Below are 13,782 nucleotides of genomic sequence, written 5' to 3'. Positions count from 1 at the left end.
TATATTGCTCACACAGGCCATGGGCCTATGTGGAATTGCACCCCAAAATACATTTAGCTGCTTCTCCTGAGTATGGGGATACCACATGTGTGGGACTTTTTGGGAGCCTAGCCGCATACGGGGCCCCGAAAACCAATCACTGCCTTCAGGATTTCTAAGGGCGTACATTTTTGATTTTACTCCTCACTACCTATCACAGTTTTGAAGGCCATAAAATGCCCAGATGGCACAAACCCCCCCCAAATGACCCCATTTTGGAAAGTAGACACCCCAAGCTATTTGCTGAGAGGCATGTTGAGTCCATGGAATATTTTATATTTTGACACAAGTTGCGGGAAAGTGACAATTTATTTATTTTTTTTTTTTTTTTTTGCACAAAGTTGTCACTAAATGATATATTGCTCACACAGGTCATGGGCATATGTGGAATTGGACCCCAAAATACATTTAGCTGCTTCTCCTGAGTATGGGGATACCACATGTGTGGGACTTTTTGGGAGCCTAGCCGCGTACGGGACCCCGAAAACCAATCACCGCCTTCAGGATTTCTAAGGGTGTACATTTTTGATTTCACTCTTCACTGCCTATCACAGTTTCGGAGGCCATGGAATGCCCAGGTGGCACAAAACCCCCCCAAATGACCCCATTTTGGAAAGTAGACACCCCAAGCTATTTGCTGAGAGGCATGGTGAGTATTTTGCAGCTCTCATTTGTTTTTGAAAATGAAGAAAGACAAAAAAAAAAATTTTTTTTTTCTTTTTTTAATTTTCAAAACTTTGTGACAAAAAGTGAGGTCTGCAAAATACTCACTATACCTCTCAGCAAATAGCTTGGGGTGTCTACTTTCCAAAATGGGGTCATTTGGGGGGGGGTTTGTGCCACCTGGGCATTCCATGGCCTCCGAGACTGTGATAGGCAGTGAAGAGTGAAATCAAAAATTTACGCCCTTAGAAAGCCTGAAGGCGGTGCTTGGTTTTCGGGGTCCCATACGTGGCTAGGCTCCCAAAAAGTCTCACACATGTGGTATCCCCGTACTCAGGAGAAGCAACAGAATGTATTTTGGGGTGTAATTTCACATATTCCCATGGCATGTTTGAGCAATATATCATTTAGTGACAACTTTGTGCAAAAAAAAAAAAAAAATAATAATAATTTGTCTCTTTCCCGCAACTTGTGTCACAATATAAAATATTCCATGGACTCGACATGCCTCTCAGCAAATAGCTTGGGGTGTCTACTTTCCAAAATGGGGTCATTTGGGGGGGTTTGAACTGTCCTGGCATTTTATGCACAACATTTAGAAGCTTATGTCACACATCACCCACTCTTCTAACCACTTGAAGACAAAGCCCTTTCTGACACTTTTTGATTACATGAAAAAATTATTTTTTTTTGCAAGAAAATTACTTTGAACCCCCACACATTATATATTTTTTTAAAGCAAATGCCCTACAGATTAAAATGGTGGGTGTTTAATTTTTTTTTTTCACACAGTATTTGCGGAGCGATTTTTCAAACGCATTTTTTGGGGAAAAAACACACTTTTTTACATTTTAATGCACTAAAACACACTATATTGCCCAAATGTTTGATGAAATAAAAAAGATGATCTTAGGCCGAGTACATGGATACCAAACATGACATGCTTTACAACTGTGCACAAACGTGCAGTGACAACAAAATAAATACATTTTTAAAAGCCTTTAAAAGCCTTTACAGGTTACCACTTTAGATTTACAGAGGAGGTCTACTGCTAAAATTACTGCCCTCGATCTGACCGTCGCGGTGATACCTCACATGCATGGTGCAATTGCTGTTTACATTTGACGCCAGACCGACGCTTGCGTTCGCCTTAGCGCGAGAGCAGGGGGGACAGGGGTGCTTTTTTTTTTTTTTTTTTTTTTTCTTTATTATTTTTTTGCTTTTTTATCTTATTTTAAAACTGTTCCTTTCATTTTTTTTTTTTTTTAATCATTTTTATTGTTATCTCAGGGAATGTAAATATCCCCTATGATAGCAATAGGTAGTGACAGGTACTCTTTTTTGAAAAAATTGGGGTCTATTAGACCCTAGATTTCTCCTCTGCCCTCAAAGCATCTGACCACACCAAGATCGGTGTGATAAAATGCTTCCCCAATTTCCCAATGGCGCTATTTACATCCGGCGAAATCTAAGTCATAAAATGCTCGTAGCTTCCGGTTTCTTAGGCCATAGAGATGTTTGGAGCCACTCTGGTCTCTGATCAGGTCTATGGTCAGCTGGCTGAATCACCGGCTGCATTCTCAGGTTCCCTGTTGAGACAGGAGAGCCAGAGAAAAACACGGAAGACGGTGGGGGGGGGGGGGGGCATTCTCTCCCACTGCTTGTAAAAGCAGTCTAGAGGCTAATTAGCCGCTAGGATTGCTTCTACATGAAAGCCGACCGCTGGCTGAAAAGAATGATACCAAGATGATACCTAAACCTGCAAGCATCATTCTGGTATAACCACTCAAAGTCGTGAATGCTGTACTCAGACAAAAATATGGTTAACAATAAAGCACAGTAAACGGTAAAGTATAAAAAATTGCAGACCTGAAAAGCAAACATGATAAAACATAATAACAATAAAACATTGCAGAATAGAATACAGTAAAAAAGAGCAGAACAATAGAGAGAATAGAGAGAGAGAGAATAGAGAGAGAACAATAAAACGACAACTATTATTTTTTATTTTATATTTTTGTTTGTGTTTTTTTTTTTTTTTTTTCACTTTTTTTGTAACTGTAACTTTTATAACTGTAACCGGTTCCAGGTTCGGGTCTCTCAAAATGCGATGGCATCTTGGGAGACCCTGTGAAAGTGTGTCCTAGTCTGTGCAATGCTGTACCCTACGCTAATACTCAGCTAGTGAATGGTAGCGTTCAAAACATTCACCAATGCAAAGACCAGGATTGTCAGGACAGGAGGGACAATAATAGCGGGTGTCACGCCTATATCCGCGCTTGCTGCAGACACATCTTTTTTGGGGGGGTTCGCTGGGTAGGGGTACTCGGGAGGACATAAAAATGCCTCTCATGCAGCCGACTGCATTTGGTTGGGGATGTGAATGGGGGAAGTACGGGCGCTGCAGAAGTGGTGGGTTCCCAATTAGGATTGGCGAATGCAGCAGGAAGGGCATTATGGGCACGACGGGCCTGTGTTTGTCTTTTTGGTGGCAGCGGGACACTACTTGTGCTTGCCACCTCACCAGCTTGAACTGCACTTATGGGACTCGCCACGTCACCAAGTGTTACTGCAGTGCTGGTTTGACTACGACCGGGGTGTACTAGGCCGCTGGCGCTTGCCAGTTCACCAAAACGCTACCAAAAAAACTGTTAACGATCGCAGGGATCAGGCCTGACTCTGCGAACGCTGCAGTTATGCATTTAGTGTTTTGTAAGTGACAGTGATCGATCGATACTGCACTTGGGTGGGCTGGGCTGGGCCGGGCGGAGGGGCAAAACACAGGTGCTAGCAGGTATCTGGGCTGATCCCGCTAACACTGCATTTTTGGGAACCCTAAACTGCTGGGGACGCCAGTATAGATCTGATCGGATCAGATATTGATCAGTTCAGATACTATACCACTAAGGGAGGTGTACAGTGCGTGCGTGGGTGTTAGCGCTACTGGCACTAACCTGACGCTGCCTGGGGCTGGTGCTTGCCAGTTCACCAAAACGCTACAAAAAAAACTGTTAGCGATCGCAGGGATCAGGCCTGACTCTGCGAACGCTGCAGTTATGCGTTTAGTGTTTTGTAAGTGACAGTGATCGATCGATACTGCACTTGGGTGGGCTGGGCTGGGCCGGGCGGAGGGGTAAAACGCAGTTGCTAGCAGGTATCTGGGCTGATCCCGCTAACACTGCGTTTGTGGGAACCCTAAACTGCTGGGGACGCTAGTATAGATCTGATCGGATCAGATATTGATGCGTTCAGATACTATACCACTAAGGGAGGTGTACGGTGCGTGGGTGTTAGCGGTACTGGCACTAACCTGACGCTGCCTGGGGCTGGTGCTTGCCATTTCACCAAAATGCTACCAAAAAAACTGTTAGCGATCGCAGGGATCAGGCCTGACTCAGCGAACGCTGCAGTTATGCGTTTAGTGTTTTGTAAGTGACAGTGATCGATCGATACTGCACTTGGGTGGGCTGGGCCGAGCTGGGCGGAGGGGCAAAACGCAGGTGCTAGCAGGTATCTGGGCTGATCCCGCTAACACTGTGTTTTTGGGAACCCTAAACTGCTGGGGACGCTAGTATAGATCTGATCGGATCAGATATTGATGCGATCAGATACTATACCACTAAGGGAGGCGTATGCTGCGTGCGTGGGTGTTAGCGGTACTGGTGCTAATCTGACCCTGCCTGGGGCGACGCATATCACCGCCGGGCGATCAGGGGGCTAAATCTTTATTCGGTAATAAACGGCGGGTGCCCTGACACTATAAAAAATAAACAAACTAACCAGCGTCACCCGTAACGGTTATACAGTGATCAGTGGTGAAAGGGTTAACTAGGGGGCAATCAAGGGGTTAAAACATTTATTAGATAGTATATGGGGGTCCCTGTCGCTATAAAACTCTGACGGCGAACCTAAATATTTACGTCCCTAACTAGCATCACCAGCGACACTAATACAGCGATCAGAAAAATGATCGCTTAGCGACACTGGTGACAGGGGGTGATCAAGGGGTTAAAACTTTATTAGGGGGGGTTAGGGGGGTACCCTAGACCTACAGGGGGCCTAACACTCACTGCCCTGACACTGTAACTGTCACAAACTGACACCAATACAGTAATCAGAAAAAAAAAAAAAAAAAAAAAAACCTGCTGGTGTCAGTTTGTGACAGGGGGGGGGGGGGTGATTGGGGGGGGATCGGGGGGCGATCGGGGGGGGGATCGGGGTGTTTAGTGTGCCTGGCATGTTCTACTGTGTGTGGTGTGTTGGTGCACTTACATTGCAGTCTTCTCTCCTCGGCCCGGAACGGAAAATACCGAGCCGAGGAGAGATGACATCATTTCCTCTGCCTCTGTGTACAATACAGAGGCAGGGAAATGATCCCATTGGCTGAGAGCGATCGCGAGGGGGGGGCCACGAATGGATGGCCTCCCCCTCACCTCCGATCGCCGGGGGAGATTTGCCGACCGCCGCAGGCACCGGGGGGGGGTCCGATCGGACCCCCCACCCGCGGGCAGGCAAGGACGTACATATACGTCCTTTTGCCTGCCCGTGCCGCTCTGTCGACGTATATAGTCGTGCGGCGGTCGGCAAGTGGTTAAGAACATGTCCCACTCCTCAAGTGAGGCATGGATATTTTAATTGTTATTTAATAAAACATTAATTTTATTTAAGATGATTGTACAGAATTTTTGATTATACTGTTGATTAAATAGCACCTTAAAAGTCCCTGGGGAAAATCTTTTCCCCTCCCTCTCCTTTTTTAGGCTAAACAGCCTTTATTTTCTGTTCATTATACACGGTCATTGGCAATGTCTCTGTCACCACACGGTCGGTGGCAGGGAACTCCTGGAGTAAAGGGGCAGGAGAAGCTGTCGGAACGCGTGGTCTGGACAAGTTCCTCATCAAGGACTCAGGGCTGAGTGTTACCACAGTGGATGGCTGGAGGTGCCAGGGAATCTGGAAGGGAACTCTGCTTCTACATGGTCACTAGCATAGTCTTTATCATGCACACGGTGGATGGTGAAGAGTCCTGGATCAGAGAAGAGACTGTGGGGAGTTGTGTCAAATCAGTGTGGCCGGCTGGTGCATGGTTTGCAAGTTGGACTGGCTGGGAGCAGTAGTCCATTTCCTAGAGGATGGACTTTGACCTACTAGGCCTCCGGGGAGAGGTTCTGCAGGCCTCAGGCCTAGTAGCAGCAAGTCACCAGAGCCAGTAGAGGGGCTTATTCAGAGTGAGTTCTTCATACCCATTAGAAGAGGATGTGTTATACCTCAAATGTAATTACAAGTTGTGCAGGAGGAAACCAGTTGTGGAAGAGGAAGCAAGTTTGGGCAGGAGGTGAAGAGATTTAAGACCATTACTTTTATACGGTCAAAAGTGATGTTTCTGTCCCTCACACGGTGATGGATGGAGAACTCTTAGGAACAGTAGTCTGCATGGAGATGCAGAGGAAGTAACAGTCTGCAGGGAGCTGCAGGAGAAGATTTCTACTTAGTCAAGTATGCACGTTCAATCTTCAGGCTCTAACTATGATCAAAGTATATGGAATCTGTAAATATGATGGCAATGATTAATTCTATGGGTATCCCATATCCCAATCCCTATCCAAGTTGTACCCCCCAATAAAACAACAAAAGCAAAGCTTGCAAAAGACTGCTCATTGTCTCTGGAAAGGTTGCATGAAGTCTGGCAGTGGGGTGATTTGGCAGATTGTTTGTCAGTAGTGCTAACACCATGGCTACATTCGTTATGCTAGAATGATTCGTTTTCAGAATTTGTTTTGTATATTTTTTGTTCCGATGTTATGTCAGAATATTGTCTATATTCGTTCGTTTTAACATGTTCATTTGTTATTTCTGAAGATTACTTATGCATTCCTGCTATTCCATCCAAGAAAAATGGAATGAGCTGATTGGATGATATCAACTGGAGTTGTGTGCATCTGAAAGTAACAAATAGAAATGAATTAAAAGAGAAGTATGGGTATTTTTATTTATTCTAGAATCATACTTACCTAGGCAGGGGTGGCCCGTCCATTAACCACTTGGCCACCCAGGCCAATTCTGACATTTAAAAATGTAAAAATCATCTTTTTTTTTTTTTTTTAGAAAATTACACAGAACCCCCAAACATTATACAGTATCTCACAAAAGTGAGTACACCCTCACATTTTTGTAAATATTTTATTCTATCTTTTCATGTGACAACACTGAAGAAATGACACTTTGCTACAATGTAAAGTAGTGAGTGTACAGCTTGTATAACAGTGTATACACGCTGTCCCCTCAAAATAACTCAACAAACACCCATTAATGTCTAAACCACTGGCAACAAAAGTGAGTACACCCCTAAGTGAAAATGTCCAAATTGGGAAAAATTTGCCATTTTCCCTCCCCGGTGTCATGTGACTCATTAGTGTTACAAGGTCACAGGTGTGAATGGGGAGCAGGTGTGTTAAATTTGGTGTTATCGCTCTCACTCTCTCATACTGGTCACTGGAAGTTCAACATGGCACCTCATGGCAAAGAACTCTCTGAGGATCTGAAAAATTTATTTTTTTCTCTAGGCTATAAGAAGATTGCCAAGACCCTGAAACTGAGCTGAAGCACGGTGGCCAAGACCATACAGCGATTTAACAGGACAGGTTTCACTCAGAACAGGCCTCGCCATGGTCGACCAAAGAAGTTGAGTGCACGTGCTCAGCATCATATCCGGAGGCTGTCTTTGGGAAATAGACGTATGAGTGCTGCCAGCATTGCTGCAGAGGTTGAAGGGGTGGGGGGTCAGCCTGTCAGTGCTCAGACCATACGCCGCACAATGCATCAAATTGGTTTGCATGGCTGTCATCCCAGAAGGAAGCCTCTTCCAAAGATGATGCACAAGAAAGCCCGCAAACAGTTTGCTGGAGACAAGCAGATGAAGGACATGGATTACTGGAACCATGTCCTGTGGTCTGATGAGACCAAGATAAACTTATTTGGTTCAGATGGTGTCAAGCGTGTGTGGTGAGGAGTACAAAGACAAGTGTGTCTTGCCTACAGTCAAGCATGGTGGTGGGAGTGTCATGGTCTGGGGCTGCATGAGCTACAGTTCATTGAGGGAACCATGAATGCTAACATGTACTGTGATATACTGAAGCAGAGCATGATCCCCTCCCTTCGGAGACTGGGCCGCAGGGCATAATTCTAACATGATAACGACCCCAAACACACCTTCAAGACAACCATTGCCTTGCTAAAAAAGCTGAGGGTAAAGGTGATGGACTGGCCAAGCATGTCTCCAGACCTAAATCCTATTGAGCATCTGTGGGGCATCCTCAAACGGAAGGTCTCTACCATCCACCAGCTCTGTGATGTCATCATGAAGGAGTTGAAGAGGACTCCAGTGGCAACCTGTGAAGCTCTGGTGAACTCCATGTCCAAGAGGGTTAAGGCAGTGCTGGAAAATAATGGTGGCCACACAAAATATTGACACTTTGGTCCCAATTTGGACATTTCCACTTAGGGGTGTACTCACTTTTGTTGCCAGCGGTTTAGACATTAATGGCTGTGTGTTGAGTTATTTTGAGGGGACAGCAAATTTACACTGTTATACAAGCTGTACACTCACTACTTTACATTGTAACAAAGTGTAATTTCTTCAGTGTTAAATGAAGGGTTAGTGTGTGGGTGTGGCGCTGTCCTAGTTCATAGAAATACTTTGTGAATCATGTGTACCAAATCCCATATATGAAGTCGCATATAAAATACAAACAAAATCGCATATAGCAAATTCAACAAAATAAAACAATAAAGTGACCCCCTTTGAATTGGGGGAAGAGTGGGGGTGAAAACTGGGGGTGAAATCAAAAGAAAAACATCAAAAAGTGACTATGTTAGCAAAAAATAATTCCAACCACATAAAGACCCCATACAGTAATTAATATAAAAGTCTTTAGCAAACATAAAATTGCTGGATAGATTGCATAGATTAAATAGTGACTGGTGCTCAGTGCAACTTAGGTGAAACTCCTGACATCTCTGTAAATCTAGGCAGCTGTCTCTATTAATCTTGGTGACCAGGTGCTCGTGTCTAGTGATCATGCGGACACTCATCAGCTTCATTAACCCCTGCGGGGGTAATGCGCAGTCACAGTGTATGCCACTGTGCGGCAATCCACAGGCTGTTTCTGGGTCACGGTGACATTTTAGGCATAGGAGAAGAAAGAGGAGATTCCATAGCATAAAACCATAAAACACTCTTTATTGAACGCAGATGACAGAATGGTACTCACATTTAAGCATTTTATAACAGGCAACCAAATGTCATCAAAACAGGAGAGCATCAGGTTTGAATTGGTGATCCTCTGGGAGATGATGCAAACGCGTCAAATAGGCCATGCCCTACGCGTTTCGTCATATGGACGTCAACTGGAGTCGGTGTTGTCATATGAAAAGATATAATAAAATATTTACAATAATGTGAGGGGTGGCCTCACTTTTGTGAGATAATGTATATGTTTTTTTTAGCAGAGACCTTAGAGAATAAAATGGCGGTCAGTGCAACTTTTTACCTCGCACGGTATTTGTACAGCAATTTTTCAAATGCGTTTTCTTTGGATTGCAAAAAAAAAAACAGTAAAGTTAGCCCAATTTTTTGTATAATGTGAAAGATGATGTTACGCCGAGTAAATAGATGCCTAACATATCACGTTTCAAAATTGCACACACTTGTGGAATGGCGCCAAACTTCGGTACTTAAAAATCACCATAGGCGACGCTTTAACATTTTTTACAGGTTACATGTTTTGAGCTACAGAGGAGGTCTAGATCCAGAATTATTGCTCTCGCTCTAACGTTCGCGGTGATACTTCACATGTGTCTTTTGAACACTGTTTACATATGTGGGCGCGACTTACATATGCTTTCGCTTCTGCGAGTGAGCATGCAGAGAAAGGGGCACTTTAAATTTTATTTTATTATTTTTTTTATTGTTAATTTTACTTTTATTTTTCTATTTTGACACTTTATTTTTACATTTTACTATTTTTTTTAATCACTTTTACTCCTATTACAAGCAATGTAAACATCCCTTGTAATAGGAATAGTGCTTGACAGGTCCTCTTTACAGTGAGATATGGGGTCAATAAGTCCCCAGATTTCACCTCTAGGCTGGGAAGCCTAAACTGAAAAAAAAAAAGATCTCAGCTTCCCAGCCAAGGCGGTGGCATTTTTTCAAATGCAGAGGGCGGCCGTGACGTCATAACATCATAGAGACTCTGGGGACCATATGGCCCACCGGAAATCTCTATGGTCAGCATCCAGGGCCAGTCTGGGGGTCGTCCCCTCCCGCTGCCTGTAAGTACAATCAAGTGGCTGAACAGCGCTGTGATTGTTCTTATGGTTAAGGAAATCGCCGGCTCTAAAAGACAATATCTGAATGATGTCTGTAGCTGCAGGCATCATTCAGATATCACCGCTCAAATTCCGCGACGTCATATGGAGTTACGCGGGCGGCAAACGGCTAAGGGCGCACAGGCACCCCCCCCCCATCCATGCACGTGATTAGAGCCACAGGCTCTTCTAATAGGCTTCAAAAAAGGTTGGGCTCGGGGCGCAGAGCACTGCGAACCAAGCCCACCAAGTTGTGTGACTATAGCGAATGAATATTCGCTATTGTCTCACTGATTCTCCTCCCGGCCAATCAGGAAGTGTGTCTGAGTCTTGTTTCCCGCTTGGCCGAAAGGGGAAGGGTTCCGATTGCCCACTGAGGAGGAGGGAGGAGATGGAAGCCACCGTGATGCCTGCGGAGGAAAGCAGGGGAAGTTGCCCATGGTGCCCACCGCGTGTGATGCCCGCCGCCTGTAATGTGATGCCGCCGCCTGTGATGCCCGTCGTCTTTCACCCGGGTGAAGCGCTGCCCGCCATAGATGGGGTAAGTGCTTCGGAACCGACCGACCGCGGCTGTGGGTGCACTGTTTGCCCCCCCCCAAAAGAAAAAACCAAAGCCTACTTACCACCAGCTCACAGACAACTGAATAAACCTGTCTATGCGTTAAAAATAGGGGTTTAGTCACGCATGCATGAGCCACAGAGCCACGTCACGGCACCCTGGTATCTGTGGTCCTAACACTAAAATATGAGTGTACCCATAGTGGAGGCACATGCATTCTGATGGATAAATGAGGGCAGGTGGACTGAAGGGACTGAAGGGGAGCCCACCCCTTCTTAATGTTGCATCTGTCCTCTGCCAGCTCTAACACTGAAAACCGAGCGATCAAATACTGCCGATCACACGGTTCTCAGAGCTCCTCGGGCAGAGAGCTGGTGACTGTCAGTCACCGCTGTCTGCTCTGCCCCCCCCAGCATGCTCACTGGAGCGCTGGGCTCTGGAGGGGGGCGGGAGCGGCCGGCTCAGGCTCTCAGAAGCTTGCTAAGAGGCTGAGCCGGGTGCCGGTCCAGGCATGTTGGTGGATCTCAACCATATGGACTGGCTCAGTAACATCAGCTGATAGCAGGCTTCAGCCCGCTGTCTGCTGAAAACAGGTCATACGAGTGCAGAACAAACTGCACTTCTGTAATCCACAGGAGAAGTACTGCCAGACAAGTTTTAATTTGAGATTAATTTGTTATGTTATGATTCAGAGATTTTGATGGATCCACCTCCATCCAACCCAAACACAATAGGTAGGAATCATCTTATTTCACTTTTTTACTTTACTGTATTTATTGCAATATGTTTCCACTTCATATGTAGTAAATTTTTTATAATAATTAGAATATTCATGCTGTGCTCACTAGAATAAAAATGGATATAAATTAATTTGGATCATTCCTTATGTTGTTACGTTATTTCGGATGCTTCAAACATTAATAAAAAGCCCAAACTTTCGCATCATATCATCCGATTGAAACAAATGAATACAAATTAATTTTGTTGTTTTCGGAATAATTTATTTCAGATACGTTGAAATCTGTTATTATTGTGATTCAGGGATTCGGATACATCCGAATTTATAACACAATTTTCATCTGAATTTCGATTCATAACAAAACAGATTGCACACGTCTAACTTTTACCTATTTGTGAGTGCTATTTTTAAATCCATCTTCTGCCTCCTATATTTTTACATTTTAACCACATTCCGACCTCCGCACGCCGTTATACGTCGACACAATGGCAGTGGTGGGCACATGGGCATACCTGTACGTCCCCTTTAACTGGCGGGATTAGCGGGCGCGTACCGCATACAGCGTGACCGTGCCCACGGGACCCACGGACTCGATGTCCGCCGGTGTCCCTGCGATCGTGTCCTGGAGCCGCAGAACGGGGAGATGCCCCGTTAACAAAGCATTTCCCTGTTCTGCCTAGTGACATGACAGAGATCACTGCTCCCTGTCATCGGGAGCAGTGATCTCTGTCATGTTGTAGTGAGCCCTACAGTGAGCCCTGCCAGTGTCATTTACACAGTAATCAGTGCATTTTTATAGCACTGATCGCTGTATAAATGACAATGGTCCCAAAATAGTGCCAAAAGTGTGCGATGTGTCCGCCATAATGTCGCAGATGCGATAAAAAAGATCGCCACCATTACTAATAAAAAAATAATAATAATAAAAATGCCATAAAACTATCCCCTATTTTGTAGACGCTATAACTTTTGCGCAAACCAATAAATATGTGCTTATTGTGATTTTTTTACCTAAACTGAGGAAAAAATTTGTTTTTTTATATATTTTTGGGGGATATTTATTATAGCAAAAAGTAAAAAATATTGTTTTTTTTTTTTTCAAAATTGTCTTTTTTTTTGTTTGTTTATAGCGCAAAAAATAAAAACCGCAGAGGTGATCAAATACCACCAAAAGAAAGCTCTATTTGTGGGAAAAAAAAGGAAGTAAATTTTGTTTGGGTGCAACGTCGTACGACCGCGCAATTGTCAATTAAAGCGACACAGTGCCGAATCGCAAAAAGTGCTCTGGTCAGGAAGGGGGTAAATCCTTCCGGGGCTAAAGCGGTTAATGAGGCTGAAACTAAAAAAGTTTCAGGGGTTTCACCGTAAATTTCACCAGAGTTTCTAAGGAGCCTTGCAGCAGTGCAGTTGGGTAAGGCTGAGAGCTTAGCCATCATGTTAGGCGATTACTCTTCCCCCAGGAATTCCCAGTGCACGGATTGCAGTACAGGTGCTTGAGTTTCAGGTGTTTGCTTCTGAATTTTTTGACGGCTGCTCAGTGTGAATCAGTGCTGGGGATTGCAATGAGATTTTTGAATAATTTAGGAAGGTCGGGTGGGAGAGATAGCAGAATCTGATTGCAACATTTACATACTGATGTATCACAGACTAATACCTACAATACATACTGACTTGGCAAAATAGCTCTACTCAATGAGAAAGCCATACTTTTAAAAAGTATACCAATGTTATAATTATGAATATTGCTATCAGTAATATTAGATATAGAATCATCCAAGTAGTATTTATTCACGTTGATGCTTGTATGTACGTACAGTATGTCATGTGCGTAAGGTGTGTGTGCATAATTTCATCGTATTGGCTAGAATACAGTTTAGGACTATTTAAATATATCCAGGGCTTTTTTTTTCTCAGAGAATAGGTGCAGGATCTCAACCACATTCCCCCTGCTGAATAACATCAAACGTTGGTTGTGGCCAAATTGCACTAACAATGGGAAGATCTTGCCTACAGGGCACTTTCACCCCTTTCCTGCCCAGGCCAATTTTCAGCTTTCAGCGCTATCACTCTTTGAATGACAATTGCGCGGCCATGCAATACTGTACCCATAAGACATTTTTATCATTTAATCACCACTGGGTCTTTTATTTTTTGCTAAACAAACAAAAAGAGAGCGAAAAAAAAAAATCTTAGATTCTGTTATAAAATGTTGCACATAAGTAATTTTTCTCCTTCACTGATGTGCCCTGATGATACTGCACTGATGGGCACTGATAGGCTGCACTGATGGGCACTTATAGGCTGCCCTGATGGGCACTGATGAGGCGGCACTGATGAGCACTGATCGGGCGCTGATAGCCACTGATAGCTGGCACTGATGGGCACTGATAGCCGGCACCAGTGAGAGAGCTTT

Source organism: Aquarana catesbeiana, linkage group LG10 (genome assembly GCF_042186555.1).
Source record: "Aquarana catesbeiana isolate 2022-GZ linkage group LG10, ASM4218655v1, whole genome shotgun sequence".
NCBI lineage: Eukaryota > Metazoa > Chordata > Amphibia > Anura > Ranidae > Aquarana > Aquarana catesbeiana.
The sequence above is the reverse complement of the archived record's forward strand: the minus strand, read 5'-3'. Positions refer to the sequence as shown.